Raw genomic sequence first — 25029 nt, 5'->3', positions numbered from 1 at the left:
TTTTACTATTTTAATATATTTTAGACTGATTTATTAATATACATTGTTTATGAGTAATTTTTCTATCTTTTGTATATGTTTCATTAATGTTCTCCATTTAAGCTATGTTTAAATTTACAAATGTTAACTGTTGCTAGCTGTTCATTGGGAGCCATTGCTTTGTAGTTTGTTTAGGGTTATTTATTGTATTTTATTTCATGTATAGGGGCAGAAGCTGCTGGACTGATGTTAACCACCAACTTTATTTCCTCTTTTGTTACAATAAATACACTAAACCTGAATGTGTCTGTCGTGAAGTCAACCTACCACACCTGAGACGAACATAGTAGGGTTAAACGTATACACTAAAAAATTGTTTGTTCAGTTTCCAAGCTGTTTTAAAACAGAAATTACAGAACAGGCTTTTCACATTCAAGACATTTCTTGTTAACAGGATGTCAGCATATGTTGCTCCTAAACCTGTAATAGAGTTCAGCCTCAGCGGTGCCTTCACAGATGTGCAAATTTCCCACACCATGTGCAGCAACGCAGCCCCAAACCATCACTGATGCAGGGTTCCTAACTGCTGATAACAAACCACTCACTTCCTCTCCCCTTCAGCCCTAAGAGGATGTGAACTCCACAATTTAAAAAAAAAGATTTAAAATGTTGATATTTCAGACCACATGCCAGTTTTACCTCAGTCCATTTTAAATCAGGTCATGTTATGAAAGGCAGCAGTGTTTCCGAGTCCTTAATTGGGATTTGTTTTAAATCCTAGAGCATTTGAACATCATTCATCTCCAGTATAAGAACTTATTCAGACACGTTGCCTGTGTAAACCAGCAGTAGGAGATCATACTTTAATATTTATGTTTATGCAAACAAGAGAGAAAACTATGCTGCTGAAAATGTCCTGTTTACTTTTGATCTTGAAAAGATGCTAATTGGGAGAATTTGTAATGCAAATAGATAAATGCTACTATAAAAGCCAATGCTTTAAAAAGGAAAACAGACAAAAGAATTGAGTATTTTTGAGAATTTCTGTTTATGTGCATTTTCATGCCATCTGTTTTTTGTGCAGCATCACAAGCTTTTGGAAACCAAGTTGAATTTGCTCATACGGTTACAAATTATGAATAAAATGTTTTGTTTTGAACTTGAAAGAAACACTTATTGCTTATCTGTTAAAGCAGGGGTGTCCAAGCAGTGGCCCAGGGGCCATTTGCACATCTTGGAATGATCTTGAATTGTAGAAATTTTGCCCACCAGCACAAATGGAAAAGGACATATTTTCAAAATGATAGTGTGAGGGGTTTTTTAAACACTTTTTTCTGGCATTAGTGCCCTATATTTGTTAGTAGCTTGACAGGAAGAAGGGCATAGAGAGAATATAGAGGACTTGCTCTATCACTGATCCACCAGGTTTTACTGTAAAAATAAAATCTTCTGAACAAGAAAAACATTATTTACAACATAAAGTGTCTCTTTCATTAACTACCATGTTTTCCTATGTTTGATATAGAATGAAAGAAATCCTGCATATAAAAGGAACCTATTGTCACATTTTTAATTTTAAAAAGTGGAACGAGAACCAGATGAGTCTAATTAGCAGAAAGGTTTGTCGGCTGTGTCAGGAACTACAAAATGCAATAAACATGGAACACCAGCAATGTTAAATAAAATCAATACTCCACAAATCATGACAAAATAAATGTACAACAGGCTATTAATTATATAAACAAATACATTTTAACAAGAAATGGTTTGTCGAAATTGGATTTAATTTTTTTTGCGACTACAGCAATCAAAACCTTTTGAGTAGCTAAACAAACATTGCTAATACTATGATCAACTTAAAATGTAGCATTTTTAAAAAGGATTTAGATATATATATATATATTTGTTTAATTCAGATTAAAGATGAAATTTTTCTGGTTTTGTCAGTTTAACATAAGGCTGCTGCAAAAAAAGCACATTTAACACCAGTGTGCCAGTAATCATTGAAGGCACTGTTAAAAGATGTTTGTGGATGTTGGCGTCAATAGTTGTCTCAAACCTGTTAGTAAAATATGCTTTGTTTATTTTCCTGGAACACACAGACAGTGTGTGTGTGTGAATCAGTAGGCAGGCTCTGGCCAATCACTTCAACGAATGCCTTTATACATCAGTAAAAGCCCTGCTTCTGTTTCGTATAACCACTATTCCACACCACTGCCAAAACTAATATGAGACGAAGCAACAAGCAGAGACAGACTCTGAATGGCTTCCACTTAAGGAACAAACGCAACAGAAGAGAAGTGACAGCAGAGTGCAAATAAATGAAAATGTGGGAGAAATGGAACGGAGAGAATAATTTAATCTGAATCTCCTTCATTCAGCCAAGGAGAACCGAGCTTGAGGGGGAGACACAGGCAGGGAAAAGGAGGTGAGGAGCCCCAGGCGTGTCAAGTGCTCTCGCTCGGAGGGCAGAGCTAAGGTGGTGGAGGTCCAGAAATCTGGGGCCAAGAAAAGATTTTCTCTGATGAAAAAAACCCCAAATCAAAATAAAAGGCAAGCCAACCTATAACCATCAATGGCCTCTGAACCAGTGTCCTTTACAAAGTGGAAACAATTCAGTTTATTTATGTTGCCCCAAATAAAACAGGCATTTTAAAAATCAATACTCATATCCATAAAAAGTTTCCATCCAATAAAAACGGGTCGATTTTATGCAGCAATTCATCCTGAACAAGGATGTGGCTACATCCTGATAGCATTGGGTCTTTAACTTTGCAGCAATCTTTCACACTGAACATGCATGTAGTGACTTTCTCTTTAACAGAAGAAAACCTTCTGAGGTTTCTGAACCATGATGAGCATTTTACATAAAACAGCTCAGCCAGAAAAATAGAAAGAAGACGCTGCTCCTTCGAGATATAAGCTGTATGGGTCTTGAGGTGTTCTTAACATCATTTTAATTTACTATTATTGTATAATGATACAACAGCACTAGTGGCTAAATAAGAATTAGAAGTGACATTGTACATCCACCAATTAGAGAAATCATATTGCAGAAAGATGAAAGTACATTTTTGGTTATCTTTTCAATGGTCTTCTAAAGAACCACTTTCATTTGGTGTAACTGAGCTAAAATTTTCTAACTTAACAAATTTTTCAGAGCACTACTTTTCACCTGTAATGCCGTGACTTTAAATGAAATAATGGTTTGTGCTCTGTACTGAGAAAAGCCACAAGCTTTTCATTCCATAACTCGGTGTCAATTAAAAAGTCTAAATAAATGTCCTGAAGTTCAAAGTTTTTCAAGAATTCAATCTTCTATAAAACAACTTTTAAAGAAGGTGCATAGAGAATAATTTTAAAAAGTGCTACTAAGGTGCTAGTGGGTTCACTTTCCAAATGTATAAAAAGATTTTCTCTAATGCTGCTACTATCATAGGCTTATCCTGAATTTATCTGGATTGGGTGAACTAAACTTTTTAATAATCCCATGACATACACAAATGCATATTATGTAAGCTTTTCACTCTTAAATACAATAATCCAAAATTTTAATTACTTTATAAGTTGTTTCCAAGTACATGACTCGAGTTTAGTTTGTTTTTTGTTTGTTTTTCTCCAAGTGTTTAAGAGCAAAACCTATCTGGGTGTTCAAAGATTATTTTTTGTTTCAATACATTTCTTGCAACTGGAAATACTTTCCAACAGCTGAATAGATGTAAGCAATAACTGTGTAATTTAATATTATCAAAGAAAAATGCAAATGAATGTATTTTATAATTTATCAGGTCACAGTAAAATGTAACTTTTTCAAACCCTTGCTCTGGCATCTTGAAGAACCTTCGACCACAGACACTGTGACTAAAATTGTTGTAGTTTTTAGTAACTTAAAAGCACAGCGTACTTTAGTAGAAAGAAGTAACCAATACTATTTGGTATCTTTGAAAATTGTAGTAGATCTACTTCACCTCTAATCCTCCTAGATCTCCATCTTGTAAGTGATTTAATTTCATTACCTGGTTGATTATTCAGCTTATCAGGATCAACCAAAATGGTTCTCATTGGAAGATGTTGGGTACAGATGTTTTTGTATTCAAATAACACAGATGCTTCCATAGAAAGTCCTATCTTTGTTGCTCAAAGATAGTAAGTAGCCGTTGTTAGTGAGTAAATGTTTCCTTTTGCTGACAGCTGGCCTGTTATCCACAGTCCACCTCCAATCCTGGAAAGCTGGGATTTATTACAGCCGAGTTCTGCTTGAACGAGCACCTATTCTTGTTTCTTGTGGAAACAAAAGGGACAAATAATGGGCTTGTCTTCTGATAAGGAGCTCTTAGTTTCTGACAGAGCATTGATTGGGAGAACAAGGGCTATTTTCACAGCATGTCGCTCTTTGGGAACATGATACACGCAAACACACATAAAAAGAAATTACCATATTGATGTTACTGTGAAAGCTAATGTTCCTAACCAGTGTCCAATGTTCTGGATTTTCATAGTGCTTTAGACAGCAGGGTGGCGTCCTCTGTCCCATCCTGAATACCTGGAAGATTTTTGAAATCTTTGAGTTAGGGAACTTGAGGATGTGTCTAATAATTTGTGACAGAAAAGCAATGACAATAGTTTGTGGACTATTTTTAACAACAACAAAAAAAAAACCACATTCCACAGCATTTGATGTTTCTTCCTTGTATTTTGCATTGCCCTCCATGTTCCCATCACCTCGTTTTCTGATTGTTCAACAGGAATGCCATAATGCACAAGACAGGAATGCACAAGACGATCCAACGAGCTAAATATAGCGATTGGAGGTCGGAGCAGTCCCGACGTTCATTGGGGCAGACTAGGTCACTCTTAGGGCGCCACACACAGCAGGAATAGCTTAGATTATCTTTAGAGCCGTCATGATAATCTGCATAACTATCTTGCCATGTAAACCAGGTATTACCTGCATGTGCCAGGTCAGACTTGCTCTACCAAATGAATATCGCAAGAAGCAATCCTAACTGGGTGACTGACTTAAAAAATAACCTGTTATGCTTCTGCAAATACTTTGGGTTGGTTTATACCAAACATGTTGGTAGGTGACGAGTTGAAGTTCTACTTGGGTTGCTAGGCAACGGCGTAGTGCCTATTAAATGTAAATTAATTGGTAGGTTTTTGAAATGGCTCAATTTTCTGACACCAAAAAACATTAACTTATTGCCAGAAAATGGCTGTGTAGTATTTTTAGTCTCTTTTGCTGTTTTTAGAAGCAATTTAGACCCAAATAAAAGTACAAAAATATGAAAAATGTTAATTTTGCATAATAAGACCCCTTTAATAAAATAAGTCTGCCTCTAGCATCAAAGTAGATGGGCCAGATTGCTGGAAAAGGATCCTGTTTGACCTTCAACCATGTGGATTATTTGTGTATGTGCAAATGGGAGGGGCTTCTCCTTTATTATCACCATAGTTTTACTTCAGCATTAAATAAATATGAACTTAATAGCCATCAAGTTGGAACTACTTAAACTCCAATTCAAATTGTTACCTCTATTTCTCTGTGTTTTTCTTTATCATTGAGATTTACCAAATAATTGTTGCAGAAAGAACAAAGAGCAGAGAGCCCCTTAAGTAAAAAGATTTCTAGCTATAATAAAGTATAACATGCCTGTCTACCTATTAGTTTCTGATTCAAAACATTAAGCATTGGTTAGAAGACATTTTATTTTGAAATAAAATTAATCTAGTTTTTTTTTTTCAGGTGTGTTTGTGGGGTTTCCAAGAGCGACATACTGTGAAAATGGTCCTTGTTCTCTCGATCAATGGTCTGACAAAACTAGGAGCTCGTCGGCGGAAGACAAGCCCATTATTTGTCCTTTCTATTCCACAAGGAAGAAAAAAGAAACTCACTCAAGCAGAACTCGACTGGAATTACAGCACAGCTTTCCAAGACCGGGGAATACTGTGGATAACAGGCCGGCTTTCACCAAAAGGAAACATTTAGCTTACCAAAATACATTACAAACTGCTAATCAGCATAACATTTTCTGAACACAAGAAAATACAAACTTACAATTTTATGGCAGAAATAACTCTCCACAGAAAGATCCAAAAATAATGGCTTAATTTTAAAAAAGGTTCAAAAAGTCTTGTTCTGTGCATCCTTATGGACTATAGCAAAAAGGTTTGTCCTGTTTGGTTTCTCTGTAGGTGCTACTTAAAGAAAAGGAAGTAAAAGACGATCAGTGAGAGAACTGAAGGTTTGAAAGGATTATGACGAAGTTGGGCAGTAGGATAGAGTAGATGTGTTTTAATTTATCATACATTTGAACAAGTTGGAATTACAAAAATGCATTTATTTAAAGAAAATGCACCAACTTTGAAAGAAAACATATTTTTGGATAAAGAGTTTTTGTGACAGGATGAAGTAGTTTTTCAGCCATATTAGAATTGGTGTTTTTTGGAAAACTGCAATGGAAACATTTTTATTTTTTTATTTACATCCCGCCAGTTGTGAATATAGCAGCAATGTGCTCATTTGTAGGCATTGACCTCCTTGGTACAGCTGGCTTCACTAGAGGTCTCACAACATCTCAGTTCATCAAAAGTTGAGTTTGTCATTTGAAAGTGTTGAATCCATAGCAATTCTGTAAAATTTCAGACTACAATTTCTCCAAAACGGCGCATCTATACGTAGCCGCTTCAACGCCTGAATATGGCTCCACTGATGGCTTGCGACAAGCACTGAGCTATAAATATATTATATCTCATGTAAGTGTTTACATTTGTCACCATCATGAATTTTAATGACGTGTCATATGAACAAGCTTTTACATGTGTGATTTTGAGTGCATTTCTTAAGTAAACACAGGAAATGCAGCAAATGTGACATCAGCAGAACATTGAAAAAGTTTTGCACACAATTTTAGTGGAAACGCAGCAACTGTCAGTTTTTTATGAAAAAAATATAGTTAACTGTTTTGCAGCAGGAACACAGGAAAACAAATTTGATGTCGCCCCATTGCGACTAAAAAACAATCCTAACAAGTAGCTACTATTACACTTCGCTTCCTTTCTGCATAGCACCATGTCCATTTTTTATTTGAAAGCTCAGGCGTTTTTCAAAAAAGCTCCTTTCCTAAAATTGATCTTTTCAATTGTGCCTTCTAGAAGAGAAAACAACGAGTAGACTTCCTTACGGGGAGAAAAAAAGGGTTGCGTTTTAGCACAGCAATTCTCAATTCAAGTGTCTGTGTCCTTTTCTCCCTGCTCTGCAGATACAAAAATCACAAATGGGAGACTAAAAATATATGTTTCATACCGCTTGGAGAGACAGCTGCATGAAAGCACAAAGCAGACATTTCTATTCATTTGTCTCTCGCTGACGGGGAAATGAAGGAGTAAAGCAGATGCTTTGGATACGTGAACAAGTTGCTTAAACAGGGAGAGTCTTTTTTCACTTTTGTTTCAAGTAGAAATTTGATAACTAATTGCTTTTAATACCCCTACTGTTCCCACCACCACAGCTAAAAAAATTAGGGGGAAGTAGTTAGTGAACTACCCTGCTAGTCCAATTCACTATCCAACTGTGAATCAGTTTAACTTGCATGGATGCAAATGAAACAAAAAAGCAATCAGGAAGAAAATAATTATGAGACAAAAGTTGCCTTTGACCCATTTTTATGGCAATTTCTTTGATAGTTATGCATTTAGCACCAGTTTCACTACAAGTAGCATGAACCAGAACCTGAATCTGGTTTATAATGTTGTCTGGTTTTACCAGTATTTTATAAGATTGATTCCCTGCCTTAACATGGAACCTATTTTTTTTTTTTTTTTACCCCTCCAGGGGGTCTTTTGTGGGCTCTAGTGTCCCTTATATGACAGTAGGCTGACAGGAAATGGGGAAGGAGAGGGGGGAAGACATGCGGCAAATGTCGTCGGGTCCGGGAGTCGAACCCGCGACGGCCGCGTCGAGGACTCAAGGCCTCCAAATACGGGTCGAGCTAACCGCTACGCCACCACGGCACGCCCATGGAACCATCATTTTATACAAAGATACTGTAGCTGGTCAGAACCATAGGAGATCAAATTTGTGTTTGTAGAAACAAAAATAAAACGACTCGAGATATACCCTCACTGGTCACGTTACTGGGAACACCTGCCTCGCTGTTTAACACAAACTGTGAATGATTAAATTAGCAAAGCAGGAAGTACATTAAGGAAGATGTGATGAAATGCAAACTGAGCATCGGGATGGGAGAGAAATGGGATTTAAGTAACTATGAACATGGCATGATTCTTCCAGATGGACTGATCTGAGTATTTCAGAAGCTGCTTAAACTCCTTGGATTTTAAAACAAAACCATCTCTAGGTTTTATAGAGAATGGTAAAAAAAAACAACAACAAAAAAACTGAGAAAATTTCCAGTAAGATGCAAATGGTATGGAGGAAAATGCTTTGTTAATTTCACAGATCAGAGGAGAATGGAAACACGGGTTTGAGATGCTTCAGCGTTTCAACCTTTGCAGCAGTTTCTGTGAACTTCAGATGGTGTAGAAAATGATGTAGTGTAGACCACATAGCAGTGATGTTTAAGATGCAGAATGCATTAAATAAAGGTAGGACTCACTTCCTGGAGCTCCTGCTAGTCTGCTGATAACTTACCATATAGTAGTAACTTTATTGTCTGTTTTTATTTCAATTCTTGGTGGTATAGTTTACATAAGGGTACAATGACTTCATTTGACTTTTCCTACTTTCCTGCCTCAGAGGTGAAATGCTTCTAAATAAACATCTCATCTTTTTAACAAAAGAGGAACTCAAAACCTTTTACAAGAAATGTACACCTCCTGATTGTAATATTTTACTATTTTATATTCTTCTTGCCATGGTTTATGTCTCATGTTTGCATTGGTAAAGACTTTGCTAATAGGATGTACAAAGTCTATACTAATACTGACTCAGGCTTTTTAAAATATTCTTTACAGAGAAGGATTATACTAATGTTTTACTCTTTTTAGTTAACATAAAATCATTTTCAAAGATATAAACAGGTTCAAACAAATCAGTATTCAGCTTGTGTAGCAGATACAATGACAACAAAATGTTTATGCAATGGATATGTGGAGAAAGGTGACTGCGGCTGCATACCGGAGCAGATTAAGCGGTGACATTTTGCCGAGGTGCACTGGGTGCCGTATTGTGACCTTTATCAGTGAGAGTGATTGAAGGACCAAAACCTGGAGTTAATGTAATCTACAGATAAAAGACGAGATACATACAGTATCTGTGTTTACAGCAGAATGCTAAGACTTGCAACTTTGTGTGTGTGACCTCACATTTTGACTCCGAGTACAAGTGCGTGTCTTAGGGCTGGTGACCCATTAAAGCGTTCACAGGGTGGCAGCATAGCATATCACAGTTTTTTTGTGAATCTGAAGGTTAAACAGGCAACCTCTCTCAAGGCTTGGAAGAAATTTGCCAGCCATACTTTGGGTGAGGTAGATGCTGCCATTCTTATCGTTTGGGTGTGTGTGTGTGTAAGTGTGTGAAGTGTAATAGCTTTGCTGCAGGTTGTAACAGATGGTTGCTAATGGAAGTTCATAGATCTGAATGACAGGGGCTAGACGATCAGGGATGAGATTAGGGGAAGAAATCTGTGATTAAGTGCATGGTATGTTTGTACGTGACGGCGTGCACAAGGGTAGTTAAGAGTTTGCCCTTGTTTCCATGTTGAAGCTCAGTCCGGCTGCATAGGAAGAATAAAACCCAGCAATACTTTATTATTAAATGACTGCAGTTAGAATTATGTCAATAATTTCTTAACTTTAAGCTTTATAGTTTACAACATGAATTGTTTAGCTGGATTGCAACTTGATAAAAAAAACAAAAACATTTATTTTAAAATATAAAACAAGGTTTTATGTTAGTTAATGCTTAACTTTCTATACACAGATTAACATTTTTAGAAGATTGAATTTGGGTCAAGTACTTAAGTGTAAAAAAAAATAAAACAATGTTTTTGTCAAAGCGAAAGCAGCATACTTTAACATGCATAGATCACAGATTTATGTTACACATAGATCACAAACCACCTACACCCATAAGCGGCATATATTTCATAGAAGTGACAGGACAAAACTGTATTTATTTCTTCACATTTAGACCCACGTGACAAATGTTTTTTTAATATCCACACCCACATAGTAGGTAAATAAACATTATGACAGAAGCTTTAGGGGTACGATGAGAAATACAGCATATTTATGTGAAGCTTATCTGCATCAAAAGTTGCCAAATAAGTTGTTTTAGGCACCTGGGTTGCTTTCCATTAGGGAGGCATTTCATCTACTAGTTGGAAAAGTGGAAGGATGAATTTCAAATTTCCAATCAAAATTGAGAAACTGGTCAGCACCTGATTTCTTTCCATGAGAATTACTGAAAAATTCTCAAATTCTCAAAATAAATATCATGTGTCAAGACACAGTTTGGCCAATTCAGTTTAAAGTTTTCTCCGCTATTTTTACTCAAGTAGAGCTTGGCCTACTTTCCCCATTCTCCGCTGATGGGACCTGGGAGTTATAACTGCCTCTCAAAAGGCCTACAGGAAATGGAAAATCAAATTACTTTGTTCAAGTCTCCTATGTCGTTTCTTCAGTTTCTCGAGCTGGTAATAGTGGGAGGTTGTAGTATGCAGCCGTATACTTTCTCCAGCAGAACTTACAAAATGTTCCAGTTCATGTTAAAGTCGACTTGAGACCATGGTTCATTAGTTATGCAAACCATCTGACCTCCCCACAGCACTGCTCAGACACAGTCATTATAAAGCCCTTGTAATTCATTAGGCTGCCTAAATGAACCCAAACCATATCAATGAGTGCTTGCTGTTACCAAGTGACATGCTGTGCCTCGGGGAGGGTAATAGTAAATTTGAGGATAAAGTTTAAATGCTATGATGAGGGTATGGAGGGAGTGTAATTTAGCTACCTAGACCCTAAAAGGCTTTAAAAGGTCACACACTGTAAATAGAGTAAATAATTAGAAATCCACTTTTGTGTATGTAAATATGGTGATATTCAAGAAAATAATCAGATGGTCCCTGTCCAGATTACCAATCCCATACTGAATTCCTGAGTTTACATGTCTGCACGGCGTGTGTGTGCATGGGTGTGTGTGTGTAGTCCTAGACTGTATTCCCACAAGGGCAGAAAACCCGACGAGGTGTGTGAAAAACACCGAATTTTATGATGTATTAAAATAAATAACAAAACACATTTCAATACAAGGTCACAAAACACGCCGACCTCACTTAGCAGCAGTCCCTACAATCTAGTCACAAAGCAACAAACTGATCTGGCCAGTAAAAGAGTTAAACACAGTCTGTACTGGGCGACTTTCACACAGCAGGTCTTTTGTTTGTTTTTTAAAGGTTTTATTGGCTCTAGTGTATAAAGCCCTCTGAGGGACATGGGGAAAATCTTTCTTTTGCGTTACCTTGGAATAAAGAAATACATCCTGTTCTATTTTGCATACAGCCACAAATGTCAATTTAAGTTTCAAATATATACACGTTTAAAAAACGTCAGTGTAAACGTGTTTATATATTCTTAATTCTTTGGTGAAAAAAACTGATTGGAAATTGATTTATTCACTGCATGTTTATGTCCGTTTGTGTAAGGTTGAGATGAAACTGCACATGAAAACGGCCCTTTATTAACTATTTATTAAGTATTTACCAACACAGAAAAACCACAAACAACTGAAAATCCCATGGTTGATCTGTTTATCTTTTACATTTTGCACAAAGGTTTGTGGTGCATTTCTATCCTAAAGAAAAAAATATAAACCTTCAGATATCTTACCGTTGAGATATTAGCATACATGGGACCTGTATGTAAAAAACTTAAATTACAGCAGAAAGTACAGTGGCCACCGTAAGAAAGACTTTCACTATTCAACTGCGCTGCTAGAACTGATTAGGAAACTAATAAGTCTTTTGTGGAGTACAACTTCTGTCTGTTTGGATGCGAAGTCGAAACCAGGAGTGGTGGGATTGTGGTTTGATGCAATTCAGTGACCAAGACTTCTTTCGTAAATATTGCAAGAGAACACAAAAGTATTGTGAGGAAATGCAAAAGAAAAAATCCTCCACGCTCGGTACAACTGGCCTTTACTTGAAATTGGTCAGACGAGAAAGTGGATAATGAGAGAGGGCAAATGTCACCTGGCCGGGACTTGAACCTACGACGGCAGCGTCGACGACTAAAACCTCATTACATCAGTTGTGCGCCACCACAACACATAAAATCACATCTTGATGCTCAATTCTGATTTTATGCCTAAATCCAATTTTGTTTTCCTCTCTTTTTGTGCGTGGTCATTCACGCTGCTTAATAAATGTGATGGCAATGAGATTTCTGTGAATGGTTTACGACCCCAAAGCGACCTGCATGTGCAGAAGAAGAACGTAGAAATCACACAGCACACATCGTACAGTTTATGGACCTATTTAAAGTTATTCAACAATGGAAGCCAATAGGAACGCCAGATGATGATAGAAAGATGAAGGAAACTAATAAGTCTTTTGTGGAGTACAACTTCTGTAGAGATCAAGACTTCTTTCATAAATTCAGAATTTTCAGAAATATAATTTTCAGCTAGTGCTTAGGTCCAGATTTACAGCATCTGGCTTTTACGGGTGAAGAATTACGACGCATGTCTCACGTCACGACATTGAATAAAATGCAACATACCTGTTCAGACTGCAGATGCTTTGAAAACTACCGGATACGAATCTGAGTGAGTTGGGCCATTCACACTGCCATGACAAAGTTATAAAGGGGCAACAAATTTAATTTGGGTCACGTTTATCTCCTGTGTGATCAAAGCCTTATAACCGATGCTGTAAATAAAATAATTGGGGTTGCTGGAGAATGTGAGGCAGGGTGACAAGTTAAACAAATCTCAACCTGAGGTAGAAACAACAAAATGTCTTAAACCGACGTGCCTAAACTGTTTGAGATGCTCATCTGTGAAGCAAAGCAATGAATAAAAATGCATAAAAGAAATAAAACATTCTCTAATATTCAAAACAATATATTGGAATATCACATAAAATCATACTTTCAAAGCTTACTAGATAAAAAGGTAAATAAGTATGTGCATACTTTAACCAGTGATGGTTGGAGTTTCAAGCTTCTGCCACTTCACTTCTAAGTCTAAGCCACATATTGAAAGTATTACAATTATTTATCTCACCAGTGTCATTCAAAGGAGAGTTTCACTTTATTAAGCCCCTCTCAGTTGTACACTCGACCACCAAAATCCCATCAGGTTCCAGTGACAACTTGCACTTGTTTCAAACGCTTCGCACCGGTCTGCTAGCAGGATCCCGAGTTTTCAGAACGGAGAGCTCTTCAAAGACTGAAGGCTAAATTTAGATGGAATAAATTGGTTATTTGTGCCAGATGCCTGTTCAATTAAAGCCCGGCATCACTGAGGCGCCTGAGATCTCCCAAGGATGACAACCTCGAGATATCAAGCACACACACCGAGGAAGTGGTTATATTCCCAGAGTTATATCAGTCAAGGTTAGTTAAGTGCATTTTTTTTCTATTTATTCCTTTCTCAGCTGAAAAATAAAAACTGTCTTTGTTCTTTTTATGTGGCAAAGTAATATAAAACTTAACTGATTTCTAAAAACAAGAATTGTGTGCACTTGCTTGAATTAATTATCAATTTTCTCGAATCCAGAAAGGTATGAAATTATAAATACATAAAGTCCAATAGTATTTGAATAAATACTACAAACATTTGGTTTCCAAAACAGAAACAATGCGCTGTGTTTTCTAGACTATAAGTCACACTTTTTCACCTTGGCAATTTGTTAAAAAGCAGGTAATTGAACACAACGTGTCATCGAATCATCCACGTTTCTAAGTAAATTCAACTTATAATCCAGTGAAACTTATTTACGTAAAATATTAACCTAAACTGACACAGACTTTGTCTTCCGGTTCATGCAACAAATATTTAAATTGTGAATCAATTTTTGTAATTTTTCTATTTCTGAAGCCTAACTTGTAGTTTTCTTTTTTTCTTTCTAGAAACTGCAAAATTATTCAGGGTCATTTGTGGTGAGCAAATTAACTTTTCAGTGATTTTTGGTTTGTAGTTTTGAAAAAAACATAATAATAAATAAAAAGAATAATAATAATAAATAAATAAATAAAAATAAGATTTGTTTTTAAGTAGTACATGAACGCACACGTACATATACAGGTCTGGAAAATTATCTATATAATTACGAGCCCACTGCACTGAACCCCATTGAAAACCTCCTGGTTATTCCACCGAATGTTGATTTCTGAACTCTTCCTGAGTTAAAACATTAGTATTCTTGTTTCTAAATTAATATGAACTTGTTTTCCTTGCATTATTTGAGGTCTGAAAGCAGTACATCTTTTTCGTTAATTTGACAGTTTGACATTTTTTGCAAATAAATACAAAATTTTTGCTTGGAATGTCAGAGACATGTCAGTAGTTCATAGAATAAAAGAACAATGTTCATTTTACTCAAACATATACCTATAAAAAGTAACATCAGGGAAACTGATCATTTTGCAGTGGTCTCTTGATATTTTCCAGAGCTAGTCAAGTTCAAGGCTTTAGATCCCAGTGGGAAAGTGACTCAACTTCTGAATATTGCATGTTAGATGAAGTCACAATCCTTTTGAGTTTCCAGGAGGTTATGTGTTTTCCTAGACATGGTAATATACTACCAATAATGGGCTTTATAAATGTTAAGATGCTCTGCTTTGTTACATAAAAGTATGAAAATGCAGGCCAGGAACCAAACAGTCCTGACCCAGATCATGTTGCACCTGTTTTGCAGTTTACTGATAGTTATTATGTTCCTTTTGTGTATATCTAAGTTGATATTTCAACCACTATTTGAATGTAATGTAAAAATGTTAATCTACTGTAGAGTGGATATTCCAAATGTTCACACCTGTGTCAATAGGAGCACGCTCACACTCCTTTCAGCATACAACTTGGCAGTGCACGCACTGGGAGTCAGTGTCTTTGTGAATTACTAATGATTGTAACGTAATGTCAGATGACTCGGAGTGGCCTGACCCACCCCGGCTCTGGCCCGGCTGTGTCATGTTGGTTTCCACGGTCAGGAGGAGACAGAGGCCCACATGCAGCCTGAATGATTAATACTGTCAAACACACTTTTGCTGTCCTTGCACAGTGTCTAGCCAATGCTCTCCAGTGATCTAAAAACAATCACTGTAAGCATGACTGCATTCATTTCTGTCTGGCTCTAAAGGAGCATATATTAGTCTATTAAAACTTCTGAGTATTAAAAAAAGAAAGGAAATAAACCATTGTAGAACAAAATATTCATAAGTATTCTTTCAGTTAGCAAATTTAAATTACAACTGCTGTAAAACAGGGAAGTTTAGTTTGATTCAATGTCAGCCAGTGAGGAAAAAAAAGATATTAGTCAAAATTAAAATTTTCTACTGAATATTTTAGCTGAGTGTCCCAGATTTAACTCCTCTATATCATGAACATCTTTCTGTTTTAAGTTAGGTTTGATTTTTGTTCCTTCCTTCTTATTTGTATCTGTGGGGATGTTTTCTCCTTGTTTGTGTCCTCCTCAGTTCCTGTTGGTCTGGCTTTTTGGTTCCTGGCAGTCCATTTGGTGCTGATCCTCATCAACTCATCACCACACAGTTTATCTTCCCTGGGATTCACTCAACTCTTGAGGAGATTTTTGTACTTGCCAGTTGGATCTTCTGCCACTTGCCTTCCTGGTCTATTTATGTTGGTCCTCTTATCTCCTGATAAAGAGCTGATGCAACTTGAAGACAGAAGCGTGCTGCCTGAAGAGCAACCCAGGGATATTGGGGCAAGAGGAAATGCTGTATTAGAGTCAATCTGGTCATGTTTCATGTTGTATTTGACAAAGAGATTAGTTTCTTTAGGCTCGTAAATAAAAGTGACGTTATATCTCCCACTCAACTTTACCATCCACTAAGCCTGTGTAAACACATCCTGGTCATTTCGGCCCTTCATGATTTTGTACCGGACTTGTTCAGTGGCTGTCTAATACTATAGACAACATGGGTCAAACTCAAGGCCCGTGGGCCACATCCGGCCCACCGCAGCTTTTTTTGTAGCCCTCCAGATTCTAGACTAAACATCAAGTGTGCCTAAGTATTATGTTATTAATCAAATCAATGCAGTTTTTATCTGCTTACTGTCAAATTATATCAATCAGTTTCTCCAGTTTCTTGAGAATTATTGTACAAATTCACTTAAAATCAACAAATCCCTGCACTTTTTTGCACTAATAATTTAGAGTTTGTTGTAGATTTTTCACAAAAATTACCAAAAATTTTCTTACTTGTACTAAACAGCTCCCTCAGCCTTAACTGATGTCAGAATATAGTCCATGATCTTTACAGTGAGTGATAAAAAGCCATATATAAGCACAAATATTGCAAATATTTCCAGATTTGTACCACAAACACTTTCAATTTTATTGCAAAAAATCACAAAAAGAATCACAAAATCCTGGAAAGACTGAAAAGATGTTCAACAATATTATTTAATTTTAAGAATTCATTAATATTTTTAACAGGTTTAATCAATACATTCTGGCACAACCGGCCCTTTAAGAGCATTCATGACCTTAACTTGGCCCAAATCGAAAATGACACCTCTGCCATAGACTTTATTGTCTTTCAATTGTACTTTTGAAATGTACATATTGAGTGAAATTGTGTTGCAATACTACAAGAATATTAAAATAAACAATAACACAAAGCTTCAATAAATTGTACTTTACATACCAGCCATGCCTCAATTCGTACCCACTAAGGAGACATTTTATACTCACTTTAAAAAATATACAAGTGTACTGTAAGATAATTACATAGGTGCAATATAATTTCTTTACATAAGGAGAGAAAGTAATGGCAATGAGAAGGATGTGGACTACAGCTGAGATAAATTTCCTGCTTACTACAGTCAGGAGTCTCCACATTTCCTCTTTCAGAGACAATCTTTAGATTCCTGGACTTTGCAAAGACACTCATACCTTCATTCATGTTATTTTAGGGTCAGTTCAACCAAATGTCAGCCGGTTTTTATGCCCCGACACAACCTATGTGAAAACCGCAAATATAAAATAAAATAATTTCACTAAAGATTCTTTTCCATCACAGTAATATTTCTTCAGCCATATAAACTCTCTGCTCTTGATTGTTGTAAGTAATTTAGATGATGAAACTTTTTTTTAGACTTCAATATTGCAGCCAGAGCCTCCCATAACAGTGAGCTGACATTAAGCAATAGCTTGTAGCTCAGGTTACTAACATCACTAAGCTCATCCTGTCTGGTAACCATAACGACACGATCCTCTCCAATTTCATTAACCCTTAAGTCTTCACCAGCTGTGGGAGTCACACAGTTCAAAGATCACAGGGATTCAGAAGTCAGCTGCAAGACATGCAGGATATTTTGTTTTAGTCTTGAATTCAGTCATTCTGTCTGTTCTGTCTGGGTTTGGTAATACCATTAAAATAGGAATTACAGTACTCTGTCCTTACTTCTTATAACATAATGACTGCAGCCAGAAGGCCAATGAACTCCAAAACTCTTGTTTTCTGTTATTTCTAAAAAAAGTACAGACTGCATTTATAATCAAGGTCTCAAAGTTACAGGATACATACCTATTAGAATATGCACGCGTCTACCCAGCCACCTGTCTTAACCAGAGAGTAGAACCATTTACTCACCTAATCTTCCTGCCTTTTCTGAAGCACTGAGGCCAAACAAGCTTTTAACCAGAAAAATGTACACATAAAATTAACTCGTGGCCTAAGATACGTCAGATGCAGATCTCCAGTTACAGCGCAACTTGCAGTCGGAGTGAATCATATCCAATTATATGGGTCAGTCCTTGTTTGTCCAGAGCACAGCATGAACACTTGTTAAACTAAAAAGGGTCGGTTCAGACAAAGCTCTTCCTTGTGGCCTCTATCTGTACTGCTTACGGCTCTGCACACTGCAGTGTGTTTTCTTTTATCAGAAAATGCTACATTTAACCCTCAATCCATACTTTATTATCTAGAATTTGACTCTGTAAATGTCCAATTCAATAACTAACAAAGTTGAGGACATAGTTGTTGATTTATTATTTACTTCTGCAAAGCTAGATTATATCAACATTTGCTTACTTTTGTGTTTTTTATCAGTCATCTCTGTGAAACCAATATTAGTTTTGCTTTGCATTTGTGGAAATGTCACTTTATGTAGCTCATTGCTTTTCTCGCTGGTGCTAGAAAGCCCTAAAACTACTTCACAGGCAGAAGCATCAACACCGCCCAGCTTTGACGGCACACAGGACGCTATGCTGTCTCAGCTGGTTCTGAAGCGCCTGACTGATCTCAAACCTCTGTCGCAGTCATATGACACATCACAGACAGGAGCAAAGAGGAGAAGAGGGCTAGTCAGTGGGAGGTCTGCTGTACAGTATTACACCGGTTTGGCTTTATGCACATGGCAGATTAAGCTAGTCTGGGTTATGAAGCGTCCCAGAGTGATACTTTTGCAGAAATGCCCTAAAGCCTGTTGCTCTGATAGCGCTTACAAGCATACAGAGAAAACACCAAGACAGAATACTAGAATTACAATCATAAATACTAAAAACTATCTTTTAGAAGAAAAGAAATCGGCTGCTGACTGAAATTAGTTGATTATTAAGGAGGGACAAAATAGGGTTGGCTGTTTTCAGTATGAGGAACGTGCTGAAAAAATGAAGTCAGAGGAAGAACAAAATATGATAGAAGCTACTACAAAGAAAATGTCTATGGAGGTACATTCAGGCTGCTAAAACAAAGATTTAGAATTGGGTTGGTAGTGGACATTTCACTTATTTGCCATTTACTCTTTTGCATATTTGGTTATTTTGTACCAGATCTTTTCTTTAAAAAAAAAAGAAACAATCTGCCTTGTGAAGTCAATTTCTACCTGCTGTGAACTACTGAAGGACAATGTCGACCTCCCACTAAATAAAGTCGATAACTGAAAGGTGTCATAGTTACAGAAAAGTTATGTTTTATTGTTTTCCTCTTTCAAGCTCTATGATGGATAATAATTGGCTTGTTGGCAGCCTTTTCAAAATCTTGGACTTAATGTAACAATCTACATCCTCTGCACTGACAGTGACATTTACAGTTACTAGTCCTAACCATGCTAACCATGCTAATTATGCTAATATTAGAGCCTAACAAAAGTTGTTTATGTTGTTTCTATTTACTTTGTGAATGAGAAAAATATATTTTCTGCTTCTAAAATACATAGTAAGAGCAACAGCAAGAGTGAAAAATAAATACTTTGAATGTTGTCATTTATAGTTGAGAAGAAATCGGAATCGGGTTTTACAAAACAATTTGAAATACAAACCTCTAATCTCTAAATAGTGAACTTTTTGCACTAATCACAAAAATACCTTTTATAAGGATAGATTCGATTAAGGTTTGAATTTTTAGATGATTGTACATTTACTGTTGATGAACTTCTTTTGTAAGTGCAGTAAATGAAATAGATTTTTTTTAAGGACTTGCAATACCCAACCACATGACATTGTTTAAAAGTTAGTGAATAGAGGTAATCTAATGGAATAATTTCTTATTCTGTCTGTAATTAAATTACCTTCTTAAAAGGCTATTTGGAGACCAAACAGTTGTGTAGCAAGTTGGCAGTAAAGGCTCTAAATGTTTCACTGCAAAAGGATAACAAGCTACAACATGCACAGGTAATGTATGCAAAAAAATAAAAACAATATGCAATGGACCTTACCAGAGGGGACGCTTTTCATTGGCTGATGCCCATTCTACGTGGTCACATGACGTCTCACACGCTTCCCGTTAGCTAAGTGCAGCATAATGGCAGAACTGATACAACTTCTACACCTTGAAGCCTGTCTGCTACACAGTCTTACGTTAGCTAAACAGATCAATATGCAATGTGTCTGTATCTGACATACACTAAAGATTTTATTTTAGCAGAAAAGGCTTTGGACTAAACTGTTACTCGTGTTAGCCACGCTAGCACCAAGTACAGCTAGTCAATAAACCATCGCTGTGTTCAGGGAAGCGCTGATTAATAATCGAGAAATAAATATCAAGCCTGGAAACTTGATATCGTAACGGACTGAATGTTATGTTTTTAACGTAATCTTTGCTCGGCTTGCAGGGCGCAGGCGGTTGCCACGGTAACAGGTGTGCTTAAACTACAAAGAGAGAGAGAGAGAGTAAAAAGGTAGGAGTGGTTTTGAGTTGATCACCTGTTCAGGTTATTTTACCTTTGTTTACTTTTGCTGTGGCGCGTTACAGCCGCTGTAGTTTCTAAACGTTGGACTAATTACCTCGTTCGTTTGTGAGTTTACGTCATTCACAACAAACATCAAATACAACAAATATATTTAATAAAATTTTAACAAACAAATGGCTTCTACCGAGGTAATTATGTGAAATAAAATTAATTATATCCCAACTTCAGAAGATTTGCCTTTACCTTTACAGAGCTCTTTGGTTCCTCCTATCAGTCTGTAGCTTCTCATATTGACGTCATCAAACCAAATTTCAGATCTACCATAACTGACTGACACCTGCTGGCCTCAGGTTTGCAACCAGCTTGTGACTGAGAAACCAGTAACCTCCTCCCAGATGATGACATGAACTTGTTAGTTCCTCTCTCCATTTAGTAGCTGGTATATTGTGAAAATCCGGAAGAAATGATGCACTAATCGAGTCATGTTTACATAGAAACAACGCGCTGCGAGCCAGAGCTTGTGAGACTTGCGGTCACGTGGGTCGGTTGTGGGCGGAGCTTGGTAAGGTCCATAGTGCTGTGAAAAAGTATGAGTCCCTTTACTGGCTTTTTCTGTTTTGCTTGAGATTATTAAACTAACTTTAACATTAGACATTGTCTGGGAGACATTGGGAATAAATTTAACCACAATACTATTGCTGAAAATTGTTAATTTGACATTGATTATGACATTTCTTTCATTGCATTACACAACAAGTATCTCGTTACTATTAGGTGACAATTAAGAAAATTAGAGTACTTCCAATTGGCCAACTGTGTTCAAATGAGTAGTGTGATTATGTGACATTTGAAATATAATAGCCTCCCTAATATTTAATGCAAGCAATCCTTTACCAGTGTGACATTGCACACTGATGCTACAATTACTTGAATACATTTAATTAAGTGTTCAACTGGTTTCCCAGTTATCCAAACCAAATTGGCTCTACATGAAACTGCAATTAACCTCTGAGTAGCTCAAAACATTCCAAGACAAATGTTTAAGAGTGGCATAGTCAAAGGCGGGGCTTGAATCTCATTGTGATGTAACCTTGAACAGATCATTTATTCTCCAGTGTGGTTGAATTAAAACAATTTCCCCCCCCCCCAAAAAAGTAGGTTAAATTCCCTTCAGTGATTCAAAAGACTCACTGCCAGATTTCACACTGCTTGATGACAATTGTTGATGCCAAGGGCGGCACAAGTAGCTATTAGGCTAAGAAGGAAGATTATCTTACTACATACTGCTAGGTTTGGAAACCAATGTTTTGTTATAAGTGTATTTATATTTTTGTATTAGTGTGTAACAAAAACAGAGCAAATATGCAAGGAAGCAAACAGGGGGTTTTTTTGTGCAAATTTCAAATATCTGCTAAATAAAAACAAGGCGCCAGGTGGACAGATTTTATTTTTTTTTTGAAACAGATCAGAGAAAAATCAAAGAGATTTTGCATTCAGTATCCATTGGCAACTTGCAAGTGTTTCAGCCACTGGCAGTTTATGCAGCGTTTTAATTTTGGCACCGACTGCAGAATCAGATCATTGTTTAAGATGACTAAAGCCAGAGGCAAGAACGGAAGAGGAGCGAACACGTACGCAGAATGGGGGAGATTAAGACGACGGAAGAAGGAGAACAAATAGTGGCTCGGCTTTTGATGAGGAGTAAGTCGTTTCCATTTTTAGAAGGAGGGGTACGTCGAGTGCAATGATACCTTACATATAATAAATATTGAGATTACAGCTTAAATATACAGCACAAAAATAATGTGCATTAATTGTGCTCCCTTTAATAGCTGCAACAAATTGTATTCTGAAGACAGAGCTGGACAGAGTAGCCAAAGAAAACAAACTAAAAAAAAATAAAAACCTATTTCCATTTGAACTGCAGGGGGGAAAAAGAGCTTTAAATGAATAAAACGTTTTGCTAATTAAACTGAGGGACTAAATCATCTAAATTTGGAACATGGAGAAATATTTCCAGTGCCACTATAAATCAGTCACTAGAGTCTAGAGTCAATGTGTATTTCCTCATTAGTAATATAAACATGGATTACAAAGAACCACCCGAAGGAGCAAAAAAAAAAATAGGTTGTAGAAGAGTAATTTATTTCATTCGTGCTTTCAAACACTGTCTACATATTCACACACACAATCACACCCCTGCACACATTCCCCTTTCTCAAATGTGTCTCAGGAAATATTTGAGACTAAATAACCATTACAGGGCACAGAAACTGCCTGGAATATAAAACACTGTCAATACTGAGCCGAGGAGAGAGTGAGACCTTCTTATCTACAAACTGCATTAAGACATGGCTTTCACTTTTCCTCCTTGAATGAATAATAATTCCACATAAATATATTTGCCTGCAGACTTAAATATTCAGCTGGAGTAAAAAAAAAATTTAAATCACAACCTGGTTCAATTAAATATTGATTTGTTGAATAATTTTTGTACTTTTATTGGTGATTTTTATTAAATTGGTTACTCCCTTGTGATGTTTTTTATTTCTTTCTGCCTCTCTTACCCCCCTCATTCCATCGCGCCTGCTGCTCATTTTTAACATCGATTTCTTGATTTTCTCTCCCATGCCCCAGGGAGACATTCTCATTCCAGGTCTCCTTTTTTCTCACCCCATTTCCTCTCGCCCCTCGAGTCTGAATCTCCCAGACAGGATGTAAGGTGACACTGCGGAGGTAAAGGTGTGGAGGTTGGATTGTTGGCGTGTGACTGTGTGTATATTCAAGAAGGCAGAGGAGGTGAACACCAGAAAAAAAGTTAGTAAAAAGAGAAATGTTCATATAGATGGTCACTGCCATTCCAAATCCAATCCCAAACTTGGCCAAGAGACATGTGAAGGGACGCCTTCTTTTACTTTAGGGATTCAAGAATTAAGTATGCTTTTCACAGACTCATGCTCCTTACTGTGAATATGCCTCATTTTATCCCACAAGGCCTCGTGCTTCTGAAAGATATACACTTCTGCTCCTTTATGAGGCTTTAAGCCAGTGCTACAAAAATACTGCTTTGGCTTGAGTGGTCAAACTTAAACAGAAACAAAAAGGAAGGAAAGTGGACAGATCTTTTTTATGCACACACTGATAACAGCTGCAAATGTATCCGTACACATTTTTATACTCATGCATGTAAAAATCAAAGCAGCTCAGTAGGAAAATAACACAGCTTTGTGACACATAAGCACTGGATGCAGAGGTTTTACTGAGGGCGAAATACTGAACATACTGCTTTGCAAAATATGTAACTGATTTTGCTTGTTTTCATGGAACAACTACAAACTTTGATGCATTGAATGGGATTTTACATGATGAACTATCATTAAAACCACAAATAATTGTAAGATAAAACCTTCTAACTGTGTCTCTGCCAGGTTTGTCCATCTAGAGACAAAAATGTCTGAAATAACTTAAGCTCATCTGTGAGTAGCAATTGTCAACTATTGACTAACTAAGCTTTGATCTAAATCATGTACGTGTATTATTGTTCTTCTGCTGCAAGGTGAAACTTACTTCAAATTTACCCTGTTTACAGAGCAAAATTAGAACCAGTCATATTTTTGCCAGACATCAGAGTAAACACAGAGTCAATCTACAAAGATCACACTGGACCAACAGATGTTGTTAATGTTCATTTTCACAGATCTCTTGCTGCTTCGGTAATAAAACACTCTAAAAATCAGCACTGTCCGTTTATGTGGACCAACATGTTTCATTGGGTTTCCAGCAGTGCTGTTTAATTTTTGGATGACAGATTAAACAGAGAGATGTTCAAAACTTGGTATTTTATTTTATGATTTAATACAGCTTCAAACTTCTTCACAACTTTCCCTACGTCTGTCAGCTTTCTTGGTCTTCATGGTTCAGAGACTTTCTCAGGACAGACAAATTCATAGAGATTGCAAACACGTGGACCCTATAATTATGCGTCTTCTGAAAATAGTTATTTGCACCGTATCTTATTTGGAATTATAAGGGTAAAAGTGGCTAAGAATGTTCTGATTTAATTTGTAAAACTGTTTGAATACCGCGCGTCATTATTCCTCCACTTCACATTTTATGACTACTTTGTATTGGTTTATCACCTAAAACTAAAGTTACAAGGGTATTAATAATTTTGCAAGGAACTGTATATTGATTGATATATAGATATAAATACAACAGCATCCATCATCTGCCATTGTAGAGAGACGGGAAGAGATTTTATGGTGTCAGCTGAATTTGTAATGCTGTTCTTCCCAATTAGAGCTCCTCTACTGTCCCCCTCGATTTCTAAAATTAAAAATTGATTGTTTGTACTTTTCTCATTTCCCTTCATGTCACTCATCCTTCCTGAAACTGTATCCCCACCCTACCTTTTTTTCTCAGAGAAGTGAGAGATTTCTAATTGAGACCGAAATGCATTTTTAGCTAATTGCAGGGCCTGCCTGAGCATAACAGCAGCAATAATTATACAGGAAAACATAAGACATTGAAATGATAACCTTTTCAGGCACAGCCTCAGTAGAATATATTTTTTTAACAAAAAAAACTTGGGGAAAACTGTAAACTGATGCAGAATTAAATGAGAGGAAATAGCATAAAATTATATATATGTTTTTTACTCAATTGAAAAGAAAAACATCCTGATGTTTTCTGCTTGTAATATGAACATA

General features: G+C 36.6%; 1 protein-coding gene across 5 annotated transcripts in view; it reads right to left on the bottom strand.

The window, feature by feature from the left end:
* Window positions 1-25029, bottom strand: part of cacna2d2a (calcium channel, voltage-dependent, alpha 2/delta subunit 2a) — a 219918-nt gene that overhangs the window by 135447 nt on the left and 59442 nt on the right. The window lies entirely within an intron of this gene.

Source organism: Xiphophorus couchianus, chromosome 20, assembly GCF_001444195.1.
Source record: "Xiphophorus couchianus chromosome 20, X_couchianus-1.0, whole genome shotgun sequence".
Classification (NCBI taxonomy): Eukaryota; Metazoa; Chordata; class Actinopteri; order Cyprinodontiformes; family Poeciliidae; genus Xiphophorus; species Xiphophorus couchianus.
This window is presented reverse-complemented; position numbering and strand designations above follow the sequence as displayed.